This window comes from Sebastes fasciatus, chromosome 14 (assembly GCF_043250625.1).
Source record: "Sebastes fasciatus isolate fSebFas1 chromosome 14, fSebFas1.pri, whole genome shotgun sequence".
Classification (NCBI taxonomy): Eukaryota; Metazoa; Chordata; class Actinopteri; order Perciformes; family Sebastidae; genus Sebastes; species Sebastes fasciatus.
This window is the reverse complement of record NC_133808.1, coordinates 26930381-26949058: the sequence shown is the minus strand read 5'-3', so window position 1 is coordinate 26949058 and position 18678 is coordinate 26930381. Positions and strand designations below refer to the sequence as shown.

Below are 18678 nucleotides of genomic sequence, written 5' to 3'. Positions count from 1 at the left end.
ATGCTTTAGGGCGTGGCTACCTTGTGATTGACAGGTCGCTACCACGGCGTTGTCCTGTCTGGTAGTTGTCCGTGTTTTCGTCTTACAACTTTAACCCTTTCACAATGTGTTTTCAGTTCATGAATGTTAATTGTAACATTTTGGTTGCCAAAAAATGTCTTATTCAGCGTTCGGTTGTACTGAGCTCCAGCCTCTCGTGTCACTTCTGGTTCCAAAAAAACAAGATGGCGACGGCCAAAATGTAGAGCTCGAGGCTTCAAGATTTTAAAATAAGCAAGAAACATAAAATCTGACTCTCTCCCAGCGTGATCATTTTCAATAGATTGCACAACCACTTATGCAACACTGGACCCTTCCTGGTTTAAAAAAAGAAAAAGAAAAAAGAGACACGGTGTGGAATTGATTTAAAAGGGCAACCCCCTGCACACTGCTTAATGGAAACACTTTATTATAATCATCATTTATAAATGGTAATTTGATAGTAAAAATGTAGTTAATAGTTATTTCACTGCTAACAAACCATGAAATTATAATTAATAATGTATACTAATTAGAAATGTTATAATTTATGCAATTTTAACAGTTTATTTTTTCACAACATTTTATATACTATATTATAAGTATTTGTTAATGATTAAGATATTACAACTGATGATTATAATACCTTGGTTAATTGGTTAATAAATACTTTGTAAAGTGTCTATAAATATAATTTAGATAGATAGTTAATAGTTTGTCAATGGTTAATAGTTGGTTTCTATCTATGTAATGTTTATAGATGTTTTACAAATGATTTCTTAATGGTTTACAAATAATTTGGTATTCATTAACAAATACTTAATATGGTATATAAAATATTATAATGTGGGCATCAATAAACTATTAATAAATACTTAACTAATATAATCAGAATGTGATTATTATTGTTTCTTATCAGCTTTGATAAAATATAGAATATAATTTTTCATATTACACAAACTAATGATAAAATAACTATAAAATATAGCATTATTAATAATTAGTAAACATTATTTATTATAATTATATTGTTTGTTACAGTAAAATAACTTAACTAAGTTTAATTAACTATCATTTTACCATTTATAAATGATTGTTATTATAAAGTGTTCCTGTTTATGAGAATATCAGACCAATTTTTCTAAACATAATGCTCATAATACTATTAAAATGATAATCATTAATTGGTACCGATCATTCTTGTTTAAGAAATCTCCTATGACACAAACACACACATTAAATGTATTTAAAAAAATATGAATAGAATAATATGAAATAAAAATTCCAACAAAATAAAAGTAATATCTACTTTTACTCTTCCACACATAATAATGTAAAAAAAAATAATAATACACCATTATTTTACGACGAATAAGGAAGCCTGTGAGGTGTGATTTATGCAATATTGGAGTTTATTCATTTGCACAAACATGCATTAAGTTCATACAGAGCAGATGTCCCTTTTATGTCTGCAAAAAAACTGCAACCAGAAATAAAAATAGCAGCATTTGAGTGATGATTACTGAGCTATATGTGCATGCACACACTGTATTAGTGCTCTCAAGCATGAGTCGGTTCTCCTCCGGTCTTCTTGCTACTGTACGTATCCGAGTCTGGTGTGTCTGAGCATCGGTGCAGATGGTGCTATGACTCTCAGCTGATAGGAGTACAGCAGGGAGGTCACAGGGCTCAGCTAAACCTGTGGACAAAGAGGTGCAGCTTGCTGATGACTCAGTGGGATTTGCCAGTAAGAGCCCGGAGCATGCCAGCTGCTGTTAGTGCTGACGCTCGGCTCGCTGGAACAACGCTGTGACCCCGACAACACAAAGGGAGTCCAGCCAGCATGTTCTCCCAGCTGGAGTTATTCACCTCTAAAGCCTCTTTGTTTACATCAACCCCTGATGCCTTTTAGTGGGTCACAGGAGGGATTCAGAGGGAGATACACATCACAGTGAGCCAGTGGGCACCCTCTAGTGTACAATGTTTGGAGCTGCAGCCCAGAAAGTTTGTGTACTTTTGGTCTGTTTGATTTGGACTCAGTCCCTTAGTTTCAGTTCACAGAATTCTTAATGCCACCATAAAGAAATTGTTTTCCCAGTCTGGTGTGGAAGAACTTAACTGGTCTACAAAGAGCCCTGACCTCACCTCCATCCAACACCTTTAACATGAACTTACTATCACCTCCTTATTATCACCCAACATCTGTGTTGGAACTCACTGATGTTCTTTGCAGCCAGGTTCCAACATCATGTGGGAAGTCTTCACAGACACTTTTAAAAGAAACCTTAAGACATATATTTTTAGCCTAGCTTTTACTTAAAGGACCAGTGTGTAACAAGTAAGGGGATCTATTGGCAGAAATGGAATATAATATTAATAACTATGTTTTCATCAGTGTATAATCACCTGAAAATAAGATTTGTTGTGTTTTAATAACCTTATAATTTTCACTGTTAAGATGATTCAAGAACAAATAGGTATAGATGTAATGCGGAGAAAACGTCAATATTGATCAAGTTGTGAAATCAATAAGACTGATGCTGCATTGCTACAGCAGCACAGGATGTGAGGATAAACATATTGGATTATTGACGTGTTGAATACATGTACTGTTTTTCAATAATAATAATAATAATAATAACTCATATGGCTATATTTTTTTCATTATCAATACAGTATTGTTTTGTAAAGATTGTCTACTATCCCGACCCTTCAGATCAAGATTTTGGTTTTGCATTAAGGTCAGGATTAAGTTTGTCTAGCCATGATCTTTATGTGATCTCCTGTTGTTTCCTCTTGTTTGTGCCCTGAAACCACGTTTACAATCCAAAAAACAGATCATGGCAGCAGGAATGTATGGAGGAAGGAAGCTGCCAAAATGAAATAAATAAATGACTCGATAAATAAATGTGTCATTAAATGAACCAAAAATAATATTACACATAAATGTAAGCATTTATTAATTGATAAAATGTGACAAATTGATATTTGTTTTAAATTGCTTCTTTATTTTTATTTTTATTTTTTTAAATCTTTTTATTACTTCCCCTATCTATCTGCTCTTCTATTAAATTTTTGCTTTTATTTATTTATTTTTATTAATTTTAAATGCATTTATTTATTATTTGCATTTATTTTTTATTTATTTATTTATTCATCATTAAAGTTTATGAAATGATTTATTTCTGCAAGATGTTGATATTCTTTTCTTTATAAATTTCTTTTTACAGCTGCCTCATTATGCTGTCATTCAACGTATGTCACGGGGTCAGAGTGAAGAGTACATTTTAATGCCTATTATATATGCCCTTTTAATATTATTTTGGTTAATTTAATGGCATATTTATTTATTAATCTTACTCATTTGTTTATTTATTTTGGCAGGTTCCATCCTCCATAGAAATGAGCTCATGTTTATTCATGTTCCAATATATATTATCATCTGTATCATGTAGATGTTTTATGATTCTTTGTAATTAACAAAAACCTCCTTTTACGTTACAGAGTCGTAAAGCATTTCTGCTGTACTACGTCTCCCCCATCGAGCCCCCCATTTCCTCCAGCTCAGTTATTTATAACTTGTGTGGATATGAATGGTCTCAGCAGCTGAGAGGAACTGTGTTAATCCCAGGAAAAGAATGTCGTTTCTGGCTGCAAGTGTTACCTTGTATGGCGAGAATGGAGAGATGGGAGAAGAGAGATGGACTAGTAAGAGAGGAAGGAACGTACAGACAAGACAGAGGGTCAAATACATTAAACAAAATCTACTGCAGGGTTAAAAATAGAAGAGAGAAAGCAGCTTCGACAGCTAAAGATGAAGCTGGTGAAGCATCTGTCTGCAGCAGCATCATCCTGTAGGGTTTATAACAGTTTTTAAAGGAGTAAAACCCACCATGATGTATGCCGTTTTCCTGAAAATGTCCTCCAGCCAAAATACTCTTAATGGATTGTTCAATAAGTGGTGATTGCTGATGTAGTGATGAAAGGCTGCGACACGACACCCCGGCCTGTTTGAAGAGCACAGTTCACCTGATGCTGATTCAGGATGAAAGCAGCTGTGATGAGCACCACTACGGCTTCATGTACAAGCTCTTTGATCTGCACTAAAAACCACATGATGTCATTAACATGGCAATACTGTATGTGGTCAGAGACACTCACCTGAGACTGGAGCCCAAATCCACTGAAGCTGAGCCAGTGTTTATAACAGGGGTCAGCAACCTTTACTATCAAAAGAGCCATTTAAGGCAAAAACAAATAAAAACAATCTGTCTGGAGCCGCAAAACATTTGATCATTGTGATGAATGTAACACAGCTTATAGTCTAAGTATATAGTATATACAGTAAGTGTAATGCAGTGAGGGCCAAAGTGAAAATGTACTAGAGTATTAGGGCCACATTGAGGGGGAAAAAAATCTGAGATTTACAGAATAAAGTCATAATATTATGAGAAAAAAAGTTGTAATATTACGAGAATAAAGTCAAAACTTTACGAGAAAAAAAATCGGAATATTACGAGAATAAAGTGATAACTTTACCAGAGAAAAAAGTTGTAATATTACGAGAATAAAGTCATAACTTTACGTGAAAAAAAGTTGTAATATTAAGAGAATAAAGTCATAACTTTGTTATGACACTTTGTTTTTTGTTTACTTTTTCATTTTTATTTATCATTGTTGTAGGTCTATAGTACGACGGTACGACGGAGTATTAGGGCCACACTGAGGAAAAAAAACAAATCTGAGATTTCGAGAATAAAGTCACAAGTTTATGAGAAAAAAGTCATAATATTATGAGAATAAAGTCAGAAGTTTACGAGAAAAAAAGTTGTAATATTATGAGAATAAAGTCATAATATTATAAATTAGTAATTTTACGTGTTATTTTCTCTTTTTCTCGTAAAATTATGTCTTTATTCTCGTTAAGTTATGACTTTATTCTGGTATTATTAAGATTTTTTTTCTCGTAAAGTTATGACTTTATTCTCGTAATATTACGACTTTTTTTCTCGTAAAGTTATGACACTATTCTCGTATTATTATGATTTTTTTTCTGTAAAGTTATGACTTTATTCTTGTAATATTAAGATTTTTTTCTCGTAAAGTTATGTCTCTATCTCGTATTATTATGACCTTTTTTCTCGTAAAGTTATTACTTTGTTCTTGTATTATTAAGATTTTTTTTCTTGTAAAGTTATGAATTTATTTTCGTAATATTATGACTTTATTCTCGTAATATTACGACTTTTTCTTGTAAAATTATGACTCTATTCTCGTATTATTATGATTTTTTCCCCTGTAAAATTATGACTTTATTCTCGTAATATTACAACTTTTTTTCTGGTAAAGTTATGACTTAATTCTCGTAATATTATGACTTTATTCTAGAAATCTCAGATTTGTTTTTCCCCATCATTTGGCCCTAATACTCCGTAGTACATTTGCACTTTGGCCCTAACTGCATTAGACTTATATGCTATATACTGAGACTATAAACTGTGTTACCTTCATCACAATGCTCAAATGTTTTGCAGCTCCAGACAGATTTTTTATTTTTATTATTTTGCCTAAAATGTCTCTTTTGATAGTAAAGGTTGCTGACCCCTTGTCTAGCCAAACATTTAATGTGGAGCTCGTACTCGGCTTGTGATTGGCTACGGGCAGGTGTGTGGGCGGGGCTCCAGCTCCCGGTTTACTGCGTAGACATCAGAAAGACGTTAAATCTCAAGATAACGGCTCAGGTAGCTCCCCGGAGCTGCTCTCTACTGTATTTGGGATATTTTGGCTTCACTTTTGTTTTTGCGGGAGGAAGTGGAGACGAATCCTTCAGAGTGTAAGTAAATTTTGTAGGAGGTGAAACCCCCTATAATGTGATTTTATGAGGGACACACCTCAGACCAGCTAGTAACAGTTAGCAACGAAGGCTAATCTAGCTAGCTAACCGTTAGATGGACAGTTTACTAACGGTAAGACCATACGACGGAGTGTTAGGGCCGCACTGAGGAAAAACACATACATCTGAGATTTACAGTATAAAGTCATAACTTTATGAGAAAAAAAGTTGTAATATTATGAGAATAAAGTAATAATATTATAAATGAGTAATTTTACGTGTTATTTTCTCTTTTTCTCGTAAAATTATGACTTTATTCTCGTTAAGTTATGACTTTATTCTGGTATTATTAAGATTTTTTTTCTCGTAAAGTTATGACTTTATTCTCGTAATATTACGACTTTTTTTCTCGTAAAGTTATGACTTTATTCTCGTAATATTACGACTTTTTTTCTCGTAAAGTTATGACCCTATTCTCGTATTATTAAAAAAAATTCTTGTAAAGTTATGACTTTATCCTCGTTATATTACGACTTTTTTCTCGTAAAGTTATGACTATTCTCGTATTATTACGATTTTTTTCCCCTGTAAAATTATGACTTTATTCTCGTAATATTACAACTTTTTTTCTGGTAAAGTTATGACTTTATTCTTGTAATATTATGACTTTATTCTCGTAATATTACGACTTTTTCTCGTAAAGTTATGACTCTATTCTCGTATTATTACTATTTATTTTCTTGTAAAGTTATGACTTTATTCTTGTAATATTACGACTTTTTTCTCATAATATTATGACTTTATTCTGTAAATCTCAGATGTTTTTTCCCTCAATGTGGCCCTAATACTCCGTAGTACATTTGCTCTTTGGCCCTCACTGCATTAGACTTATGTACTATATACTTAGACTATAAACTGTGTTACCTTCATCACAATGCTCAAATGTTTTGCGGCTCCAGACAGATTTTTTTTTGCCTAAAATGGCTCTTTTGATAATGAAGGTTGCTGACCCCTGCATTAGCTGGACAATTTACAGAAACCAAAGGTTAACTTGTGACAGCAGATGTTGAGACGGAAGATTACAAGTATGTCTGTAGCTAATATTCTACATATTCGTGAATTTGGGTACATTATTAACCTAAAAAACACAAGGTTATTGTCTTCTGAAGGTCACCGGGGGATGTGAGCAGGCTGGCGGGCCGCAGGTGTCAGACCTGTGGAGAGCACCGGTAAAAAAACACCTACACATCACCGATAGACAGTATGATAATAACATACAAAACACAAGATTCACTCTCAGTGGTTTCTGTGACATGATAATTAACTTTTAAAATAGTAATATTTAAAATAAATTCGAGCTGTCATGTAATTTAATTCCCACATGTGGCAATACATGTTTCATGTTTTAAAAAAGAAAAGAAAATACAAATGTTTACAATATGTAATTAACCAAATAGTAAATATGCGTTTCAGAATCGGTCTGTCCCTCAAAGTGGCTGTGACTGATTGTTTTATATTTCTTTATATCCTCTATCCTTTCAAACTTTAAAATATTATGACTGCTTTACATCAAATGTCATATCACTTGTTATTCTGAAAGTGCACAATACAAGCATATTTGAAGATAAGACCCTTCCATTCCTCAGGCAAATAAACCCCTTTATGTCTCAAAACTGCATCCTTACAAAGCTTAAAAACGAGGCAGTTTCTTTTGCATTTGTGTTAATCCCTTTTATGGCATTTTGTAACTTTTATGTTGTTCCACTTGACCCCACCAGGAACAAAGCCATTATGCCTATACACATGAAAAAAAAAGTTCACCTATCCTGTCGATGCAACATATCTGATAATATTGCAGTGGACTTTATCAAGCTCATGTCTAAAGCAAAGTAGTTTACAGATGGCATGGAACACAATATAACTAAATGCATAATAAGTTGTCCCATGAACCTGGAACTGAAGCAGCTAAATGAAATTAAATTTGATTAATTACACCTGTGCTTGTCCTATTTTGAAATATCTAAATATCTTCTGTTAAAATGACCAAGTAGATATTGAAACACGAGAAACGGCACAAAAAAAGCAAACTTAAAGTTCCATCAGATCCAGGATGTAAGTTTCTTAGTCAACATGAAAGCCTCTCATCCAGAGAGAGATGCTGCCGTAGCTGGACGAGATACATTTGCTTTTGGTCTCTTGTCACCCTCTTGTCCTCTGAGGAGACCCACTGCAGAGAGGTCGTGTCTCTGTGATGTGGCTCCCTGCCCACGTCACCCTCAGTTCTCACAATATCCTCACAGCCTCCTTCACACACCTGCCACACACATGCACCTTCGTTCACACCTTTACGCCGTGCACCTGGCACACGCACTGACGGACCTGCTGGGACCTTAATTTGGACCTGAGGTCTATGCAGGGAAAGCGCCCCGCCGTGCTGGAGCCAAAAATGAGCCAAATCTCAAATGTTATGACGAGTTGTTTTCTTCTATGCATCTGTTTCCTCTATATTATTTATCATTTCTTATTCTCATTCCTAGTTATCAAAAGAAGGATAACGTACGGCAGGATCAACAGATACTGTATATAGGGCTATCCAAATTAGCATATTTTTTATGCTTAATGCAGTATCTGTGAGGGTTTGTGGACAATATTTGTCATTCTTCATCACAAAGTAAATGATGAAAATGGTAAAATATTAAACAACTACAGTTCTTCCTGATACATATAATCAGAGAGAGTTTAACATGGACTACACATTAATTAAAGAATATTTTGCGTATTTTATAATTTCATGGCTTATAGTTCTTGTAGAAGTTGCTTACTTTGCACTGGGAACATGGTTAAATCGAGTACATGTATCAACAAAAACTCAGTAAAGTAAAAAAAAGTATTTTTAATTTGCAATATTCTTTGTTTGTGTTATAAAGAAGACCTTTATATATAATTTAAGCCATTTGTTATAAAGATTTGACACATTTCAAAGAAAATATGAGGAAGTAATTCATGGGGACAGGAATGACCCAGTACCTCTATTATAAAACAATAATGATTCTTAATAATATCCTGTTATCAAAAGAAAAGTAAAGCTCTAAAGTAAAGCTCCAGATGGGAAACATAAACCCATAGAGTTGATTATTTTAACATTTACTGTATAAAGTGCTTTAAAATGACTTAATATCACATAACTACTGTATATTAACAGGGCTTTTGTGTTGGGTTCATTTTCTGTTGTCTGTTTGATGTTTTTCTGTCTGTTTGATTCACAAACAACCTACAAATACAAGTGTCACTGGAAACCACAAGATGGCAGTATTGTACACAAAGTATTAAACTAGGGTACAGCTTAGTTTATACAACCAAATAACCTCTACAAGCTGATTGAAGTACACCACTAAAGGAACAGCATCAGTTAAAAGCAGCTGGCAGTATTTTTCATGCCTGGTTTGATATCAACATTATTATATAAAACATTAGAAGTAGGGAGTCAAAATGGATTTTTTTTCCTGTTTAGTTTGAATGAAAGATAAAACACTTAAAGGAGATTATTGAAGCAGTTGTGTATATAAAACATGAGCGATAAGATAAATGGAAGACGCACAGTAGTATTACAGTAAGCATGCCAGTATGGAGAAATGGGAGCTACTGCCTCAACAGTCATTGGATGATTCACACCACTTTCACAGTGAATATGGATCTTTGCAGTCACACATTTCTGTATTCATCCTGCTCTCGTCTGTGCATACACACCTTTGTGCTAAAGGTTTACCAGGGAGCCCGATGTGACGTCAAAGCTGGGGAGAAGGGAAAAGAAACAGTATTGCCATGGAAACCCGTCTCCCTCAGTTTCTCTATGATCTCTGATCCATCGTGGATCTGAGAACATGAAGGCTGTATTATTGCACCGACATGCACAAAAGAGAGGCAGTCCTTTTAGGTTACCACATGAATGCAGAACGGACGACTGGATGGGACTGATATTTAAAATGTTTTTGGACAGCAGCTGACTTTGTGTTTATCTTTAATGACAGACTGCTTCCATGAATAGCTTTTATAGCCTGTTTAAAGTAGAACTGTGGATGAGTCCCATTTATAGACTTGTGAACATGAACTTCAAGGTAGACCCAACATTTTTAGGAGTTGTTCAGGATTTTTACAGTTAATTTTTGTGGTACTGTATGTTACAGTTAAAGATTTCTACCTACACCAACAAAATGCTGTTTTAAAGGTACAAAAACGTGTGAATTTCTAACGTAATAGGTATCCTGTACATCCCCACAGGTGTTCTTGCTGATTGGAGAGATGTCAGTCAGTTTGTACGCACCCACACAGTCCTGAGAAGAAGTCTAATCAGGTAAGTGAAGTGAAATCACTTTTGTTGTTGCACCATAGGTGTGCAAGGTCTTTCCATGTGTTGGTGATCGTGCCATCAGCTCCTGTAAATCAGTTATTGATGTGTGATTGACAGATTATTAGTTAGTTAGTTAGACAAGATTAAAAAGATCCAAGGAACTGAGGAAGTGAGGAGGAAACATGAACGTTATAATCGGCCAAGACTGGATACAAAACAGGTGCAAAGGATGCTGTGTTTGGTGAAGCCCAACAACAGGTGAGTTTTTCCATATTAAAATTGACCGTTCGCTGCCTGTCAAGCTTCTCCACATGCTAAGGTGAGTGTGAATTTGGCTGTAGTTAGAGAGAAACTCTGTAACAAGGTGGAGAGTGGTGTTTTTTGTTCTAGTGGCGGAGTATCGTAAAACACACTTCTTTCAAACTCGACAGAAACTAAATAAAACTCATCAAAACTGCCTTGGTTAGTCTTTCTAACAATCTCTGGCTCAGTTGAAATAAACCTTTGTTTCACTGAGTTAGGTGTGAAAATATGCCGGCTCTACACATAGTTTCCCCTGCTATATTGCTATATGCCTCAGAGCTGCTCTCGTTCTTCAGAGTCGAACCAATAAATTAGCAAAATAAAATTACGAATGTCGCCCAAAAATCACCCACAAACAACAACCAGCGATGTACTCAGCCAATCACCGATAAATATTGACCTGTAACTTATTTGCTTACACACTAGATGCACAGTGTGGCCTGATGCCTGCGTGGGAATAGTGGACCTTAGTACAGAGTCCATTGCAGTCAACGTGTTCATCTATGGATGTACTGTGAACCACAGCACAGACCGATTCATTTACGTCTGCGGTGGATGTTTAATCTTGAAATATGATAATTCTGGAGTCATTGTACGACTATTTTTTTTTTTGCTGCTCATTAGGTTGTCGTGTTGAATCGATTTAAAGCATATAATAGCCTTTTTCATCCCTCGTGTAGCCTCCTGCTCTCATTGATCAGGGGTATTAACACTCTAAATCTGCATCCAGCACAAACAAACAAACATTGGGTTGAATGTGGTGAAGCTGCTCTGCAGTTTTTTTTTGGTTCAGGCTGTTAAAAGCTCATCTGGCCCAAACGTTAACAGTTTATATCTCCAGGGGTTCCTCTGACGTCTCCAGGCTGCAGTGCACATGTTGTCCTCCTCAGTCATGAGGAGCTGTTGTTGTTGTTGTTGTTGTTGTGTGGGGCTTTGAGGTTAATTGTATTGTCACGTCATCACCGTGATTTAATTTGCATTGAATAGAGGCGCACCAACCATCCTGGTGTCTGGATTGTAAGTGATTACATGTAAGCCTATATACAGATTTGTTGCACCTTTTAATGCTAGTTAGCTTTAAATTGGATTACACAATTATTTCTTCTCTGGCGTTTATGTGATCAAATTTCTACAGAATCGGCTACAGTCTCATAACAGCTTATTTTATAATGCCGCCTAGTTTACTCTGAGATTAGCAGGACCTGGCCGTATATGTTTACAGACTTTGACACTGTTTGCTTATAGTGTGTAAAAGGTGGGACACCCTGTCGTGTAATAACTGACCTTGTGATAAAGGTGACTGTCCTGTTGTCATGCTAGCATAATGCAGATTTCTACCTGGCGGTGATTTGTACTTCAAGGTGATTGCTTTGCGTTTGCTGCAGAGCTGCGAGGCGGCAACGTCCCCCAGACTCGTTCCGAGTAAAAACCCCACAGATGGCTTTAATTGTACAGCAGCTCGATGATGCATGCTTGCCAAACCAAACACTGGTTTATGACTGAGGAGGGGAGGGGAGACTGCAATGTGTCCAACACACACACACACAGAGGCAGGCAGACCTTGGCTGGTGCTGCCTGTCGCTGGCTTTCTGAGTGTTTACAGTGCCGTATGAGGGGGGATCCTGGGAGGCAGCTATTTTTAGCTCTGGTTTCATCATTCCTCTCTCTCCGCTCTGCGTGCAGCTGCAGGCTGGTGCTGCATTCTAATGAAGAGACGAGCGGATGGCAGTAAAACACCTTCTGTTTGCTTCATCCCACAGCTCGGTCGAAGACAAAACTGACACAGGTTTAAAATACAAACAAAGAGCTTGGTGCTGCTTTCACCTCTCTTTTATTTATCCAGTTTATTTCACGGACACAGTGTTAAATGAACTGCTGTGTGGAGCCACATTTTAAATTTACATGAGGTGCAAGCTGTAGCACACGATTGTGACCTGACCAGGCAGTGAACTCCAGCCTCAGCCTGTAGTGTAGTAATGGTGGATGGGAATGTTAACAGTGTTAACAGTCAGTCGTATGCTGCAGAGCTATTGATGAAGCCTGCCACTGTTTCCTCTCTGGGTTGCCACAACAGACTCAGCATCTCACCCTGTCATGTCTTGCATTGCGTAACTCCCCCTCACCCCTCCAACCTACTCCCCCTCTTGGTACAAAGAAATAAGAATGCCACAGTCACAGGAAGGTAGCATCATCATCACTCTATGGACCGAGCCATGCTTCTCTGGACCAGGGTCATGTTCTGTTCATGTTGATCCTGGTAGTATTTAGACTTCTTTAAAGCTGCATTAATCAATATGTTTTATTTTCACAATGGATCAATTGACTGACTGACAAAGGGGTTGCTCATAGTGATGAGCCCTCTCTCATCAACCTCCAGTTGCAGCAGGCTTACCTTGCACAGCACCAATCAGCATCCTGTGAGGAGCTACTGGCAGATACGGGCGTGGCTTGGTTGTGTGTGACGCGGAAAGGTGACTGACAACAATGGCAGCTCCTAAAGAGGTTAGCATAGCTGCTGCAATAGCATCAGTTATATGAGAATTGGAGAGTATTTCTTCATTGAAATAAGAACAAAGAACGGCTCTGAAGGCTTGTCTCGATCACTCTTCTACCGACTGGCTTCGGCAAGACTTTGATTGACAGACGGTTCATCCAATCACCTGCCAAGTATTTTTTGAAAGTGCCTGCCCTTTTCCAAACAGTTTCTATTGACGGCTTATCACATGGTTCTGTGTAACAAACCATCTGGTGGGTCAGGCTAGCAGCGGGTAGCCATTTCTAGTGACACATTACATACACACGAGGTTCGTTCCCGTCCAGACCGCAGCGATTATTTTTAAGAAATCTTTGCCATTGTTTTACTGCTTCATTTGTCGTTGAACATAACAACGTTCTTGTCGCTGATCTTTCTCCGAGGCAGTGTAATACTCCCACACGGGCAACTTTTTCTTTCACTTTTATTTGTAAACAAACCACATGTGCGCTGGCACACGTCTTCATGCCAGAGTCGTATCCAGCCAGTGACTTCTCAGAATCAGCAGCTGGTTACAGTTGTCCGAGACCGACCGCAAATAACCAACACAACATTTACCTGGCACAAAATTGATGCAACACAACAGATTAACTTCGGCCTGCCATCGGCGAATGTCATCTTATTTGCCGATAGGCTGATGGCAGTCAACAAGGCGACTATCAGCCGATAAATCGGTGCATCCCTAGCTATTGCACTTGAAGGGCGGAGCGCCGGACTCCAATGAGACGAGAGGCAGTAGACTATGTGTTTACATCAATGATGCTTGGTGCTCAAACATTGTCAGAGTTGATGGACAATGTTTCCCTGATGTTGAATTTTTAATGTTAAGTCGGAGTCCTGACGTCAGTATTTTTAAAACCCTGGCTATGTCCGAGTCCAAATGGAAGACCCTGGGACAGAGACGAGGGACAATCCCCAGGAAATGAGGTTTGAACCAGGAGACCTTAGCTGCCCCGTCAGTCCTTCCGGATCAATGTGTGTATATTTTTGGAAATTAGCTTGCTGTAGCATTCTCTTTGAAAGGAAATTGTCATGGAGACAAAACAGCATAACAAGCCCATGATGGAATCAGAGGTTCCCAAAGCGAGGTCTATTGATAGCCCTCGCCGAGTGGAAAACGGACATATCTGCGATGAACTGGTGTATTTTCCTTTCTTCAACCTTTCATCTCAGCCCCTCCAGTTCCCTCTTGTTTGTACGTAACTGCAGGCATCTGCGCTTCTCTTAAACGTCACCAGATTCGTATTACATGGTAGCTACCGCATCTATTCTTGGAAATATAAACTGAATATTGCTCCAAAGCAGCACAGTGTGGTTTGTTTAGAGAGCCCGGTTGCGTCACATTAATTGCGATCCCAGTGAGAGTGTGCTGTGTTTGAGCTGAGGAGGCACCAGAAGAGGCAGAGAAATGGCAGACCCTGGGCCTGCAGTCAAACCTGAAAAGAAGCAGAATGTCTTTGATACATGCCGGAGATTTTCCATCTTGTGAGAAAAAAGTCACGTTTTGTTATGCTTGACTTTAATGTCTGGTGGGTTCAGCAGATGTGCCTCTTGTAATACAGGATAATATCAGTGTTTTTGTAGTTTTGTTCCAGCTATTCAGGTCATTCCTCTCCTTTTTAGAAACAGATTTTAGTACACACAGCCAGGCTAGAGATATCAAGACTGACTGACCTTCCTCCTTTCAGAACACGCCATGTTGCTTTCATTCATTCTAATACTGCACGACGAACCACTTCCACTGGAAAATAGACCATCTGCCAACTTCTACTTCTACTTTAATGCATCAGAATTCAGTATTGTATAAAAATGTAACACTGTTACTGACATATGCATAATGGGTACTTTTACTTTTGATACTCTAAGTATGTTCATCAATACGTGCATACTTTTACATAAGTAATATTTTGAATACAGGACTTTTACTTTGAAGAGAGTACAGTATTTAGTGTTACAACCCGATCTCATGGGAAGGCGGATAAACAAGGTCTGAAATTAACTTTTTTCACTGCCAGCCACTGTGGCAGGCAAGCATTTTTTTTGTCTGCCACTTTTGACATCTATGCGCTAAATGAACAAATAACATTTTAGATCTGATGTCATTCAATGTTTGATATATTTTACATAAAAAACATTATATGCATGGTAAATTCCAGAGTTCGAATTACACCGCAGCGTCTGGGAGAGCCCTATTTTTGGGGGGTGGGAGTGTACTGTACACAGTACTGTACTGTACTTTGTTTTTGTCATCTATAGTGGTTATTTGTATAAAAACACACAATTTAAATGATTATGATTATTTAAGAGAATGTGGGTGTGGTTAATAGTCAGACGGAAACAACGGTAACCACGTGTTTAAAAATGCAACCACAATCTGGGAGAAAATACGTTTCCCTTGAAACGTAATTGGGAATACAGTTTAGCTGTATGGGAAAGTAATTTTGTAAGAGACAGGGTTGTCATGTTGCTGGATGAGTACAAAAGCAAATGTTTGCATTTCTGTCTAAGGGAATGAAGTCAGATTTGACACCATGAAATATTTCAAGAAGAAGAGCAAAATGAGTTAATGTTTAAGAATCCAACCATGGGAAAATCACATGCATCCATCCATCCATCCATGCTTCCATTTTCTGAATCACCATTTTCTGAATGAGCAGCTCAAATAGGTTACAGCTGTTTGCTTTGTGTTTTGACGTCATCTCTTTATCTGAGCCACATTGATGAACCTCTTTGTTTTGTTGGCTCATTATTCTTCTGTCTTCTATTCTTCTAACATCAATATTTCAAGACAAGAGTCCCTCAGTATGTCGACTCTCATCACGACTGAGCTGAAAGGTCAGAGCAGAATGGTTCTGCTTTCTGTCGTCGTGTCTCCGTGGTATATCTGGTGCACTCTCTTTCTTGTTTGAATGTATGTGAAATTGATTTACTGGGTGTAATGATGTGCTCAGTCAGGGCAAATGAGTCAGACGAACCAAAGAGAAGCCTGGTGTGTTTATGTCACGTCCACGGGAAGATGAATGAGGGGTGTTTTACAGTGTTCAGCTGCTCTTCAGCCGCTTTCATACGTACAAAATGTTAATGAAGGATCGACAGAGATGCTCGGCACTCCAGAGAGCTTCATTTAAATTTCATTCAAGACAATAGATGTTGAGCCACTGGTCTTAATAAACAACAACCATTACAAGGCAATTATGCTCTCTCTCTCTCTCTCTCTCTCTCTCTCTCTCTCTCTCTCTCTCTCTCTCTCTCTCGCTCTCTCTCTCTCTCACTCACAGCAGCTTAATGTCAGGTTCCTGAGGAGATAGGGCGTCAATTCCCCCCCCCCCCTCACTCAGTAGGTGCAATCAGTCTAACATGACTGAGAAGGTGAGGAGCCTGAGAAAGACAAGAGGAGAACACAGCCCCTGTGTAGCGCTGCAGGGGGGGGAAAAAAAGCCTCGCAATGCAGTGTGCAGTGATGGCCATCAGTGTGACAGGAGGTAAACGATAATAGAAGCGGCTCCCTCCTGGAGGGACGAGTAGACTGACGAATGGCTCTCAGAGGCCTGTAAATTGTGGCACAATATTTTGAGATGCAAAAATGAGATGGTATGAATCTTGGAGCTAAAAATAGATCACAATAGAGTGCTACAGGGATGACGCATTTTTGTAGGCCAAACAGAAAGTTAGAATCGCATGGGACAAAAAAACTGAGATTTTTCCATTTCATTTGGGATTATTGCATAAAATAAGCTCGGCTACTATGCTACAGGTGGTAGCGTAACAATCTACTGTGCATTTGTGGAATGCGTCCTCCAAGCGGAGAGTATAAACAGAACTACTACACGTCCATGGTATCCACAGTTGTCCGTGTACGCCTCCGTTTGCGATCCCTACTGGCGACAGACTGTTAGGGATCCTAGTGTCAGTCCAGACTGAAATATCATAACAAATATAGGCTGACATTGATGTCTCTCTCAAGATGAATTGTAATGTAACGTTTGTGATTCCCTGACTTTTCATCTAGCGCCATCATCAGGTCAAAATATGACAAAATATGAATACATGCAAAAATAATGACATTACCATCAGCCTCAGCTGTATTTTGTGTTTAGTGCTAATTAGCAAATGTTAGCATACTACTACACTAAACTAAAATGGTGAGCATGGTAAACATTATGCTTGCTAAACTTCACCATTTTAGCATTGCCATTGTCAGCATGCCATGTAAGCATGACATTAGCATTTAGCTTAAAGCATCACAGTGCCTAAGTACAGCTTCACAGAGCTGCTAGCATGGTCTTGTTTTGACCACATACATGTAAAATATACTCAAATACATAATTAAGAGATTAAAAATCAGCATTTTGTGTGTTTCTCAGTGAATCACAATTGAAGTTATGAACCTGTTACAAACCGCCTGTCAATCAAGTTGAGAAGCAATGGCAGGTTTCAACCTTTTTGTTTACATTTGCATTTTGCCTTTTAAAAGTATTGTCAGTGTACTGAAATGACCTCTGTATCAGATTGAACCACGAGCTGACTGCTGATTGCAGAAATATGCCTTTAAATAACACAGTGAAGTGAAACCCAAAGTTTTTCAGTGTCTCACTCTGTTTTCAGGCAGATGAATTTAACATACAGTATGTACTTGAGCAAATGACAGCACTTCCTGTCAGTCTGTGTGTGAAGACAAGCTGCACTGGTGTTAATGACCACCAGAAGTTGTACGTGCACTACAATGTGTTGCTTGTGTATGTGTGACACCAAAATATGATATCAATATGATGGAGGAAACGTGGAGAGAGTTTCTTGTGCATGTCATAGATCGGGAAAATACTGGTTTGAAAGAATATACATTGTTTTATGAGGCTGAAATTGTCCATCCGTCAATTTCCACTTTATTCACCCTCTTCTCACAGTTAAAATAATACCTCAGCTATATTTAGAACTGTTTGCATCCTCTGCCTTTTCTTTAAATTGGCATTTCGTCAATAACGGTAAACAATCCCCCAGATGTAGTTTTAAAAGTGGCGCATCAGTCCTAATGAAATGTTGTGAAACAGCAGAGCTTAGCCAGCAGGAATGGATACAGTAATTTATTCTCTTGTATTTCCTCTCCCAGGCAGCTGGGATAGGTGGCACAAATGGAGCGTTTTAATTAAAAACTGCTGAGACACAGCGATCCTGGAAGAAGACTTGGCAGCCACTGTCAAGTCTTCCCATTCCTATGGTGTGTAGGCAGCTGACTATGGTGCGCCTAATTCAGTTGAGGAAAACCAATAACAAGAACCCAATTATTACCTTTACAGGGAGCCGAAGGTCTCTCCAAGCTCTCCCATTGTCTGCTGTTCTTGTGAGTTTATTTCTGTCACTTTTCGAGTCGTCATACGACTAACAAGAAAAAGTCTCCAGCAGGTTTCACTCCAAGCCTGCGACGTGCAGGGCAACAGTTTTATATAATGAACAATATTCAATCCTTCATACTCAAACTTATGCAGATGATACTTCGAAAGCTTTGTCCTATAAAGGATTAAAACCCCATTACATGACTGATCTTGCTGGCTGGATCTTCTCTTGCTTAAGACCGTGATCCCCAACCTTTTTGGCTTGTGACCCCGTAAAACAAAACAATGTCTACTTGCAGCTCGTCACCAGTTG

The 18678-nt window shown here is 37.9% G+C and overlaps 1 protein-coding gene across 3 annotated transcripts in view; it reads left to right on the top strand.

Moving 5' to 3' along the window:
- Window positions 1–5699: 5699 nt before the first annotated feature.
- Window positions 5700–18678, top strand: part of dgkg (diacylglycerol kinase, gamma) — a 135099-nt gene continuing 122120 nt past the window's right edge. For all 3 annotated transcript variants that reach the window (XM_074657613.1, XM_074657612.1, XM_074657610.1), the window contains exons 1-3: window positions 5700–5851; window positions 10130–10202; window positions 16314–16517. The gene's annotated coding sequence lies outside the window, so the exon portion shown is untranslated. The remainder of the gene's footprint in view (window positions 5852–10129; window positions 10203–16313; window positions 16518–18678) is intronic.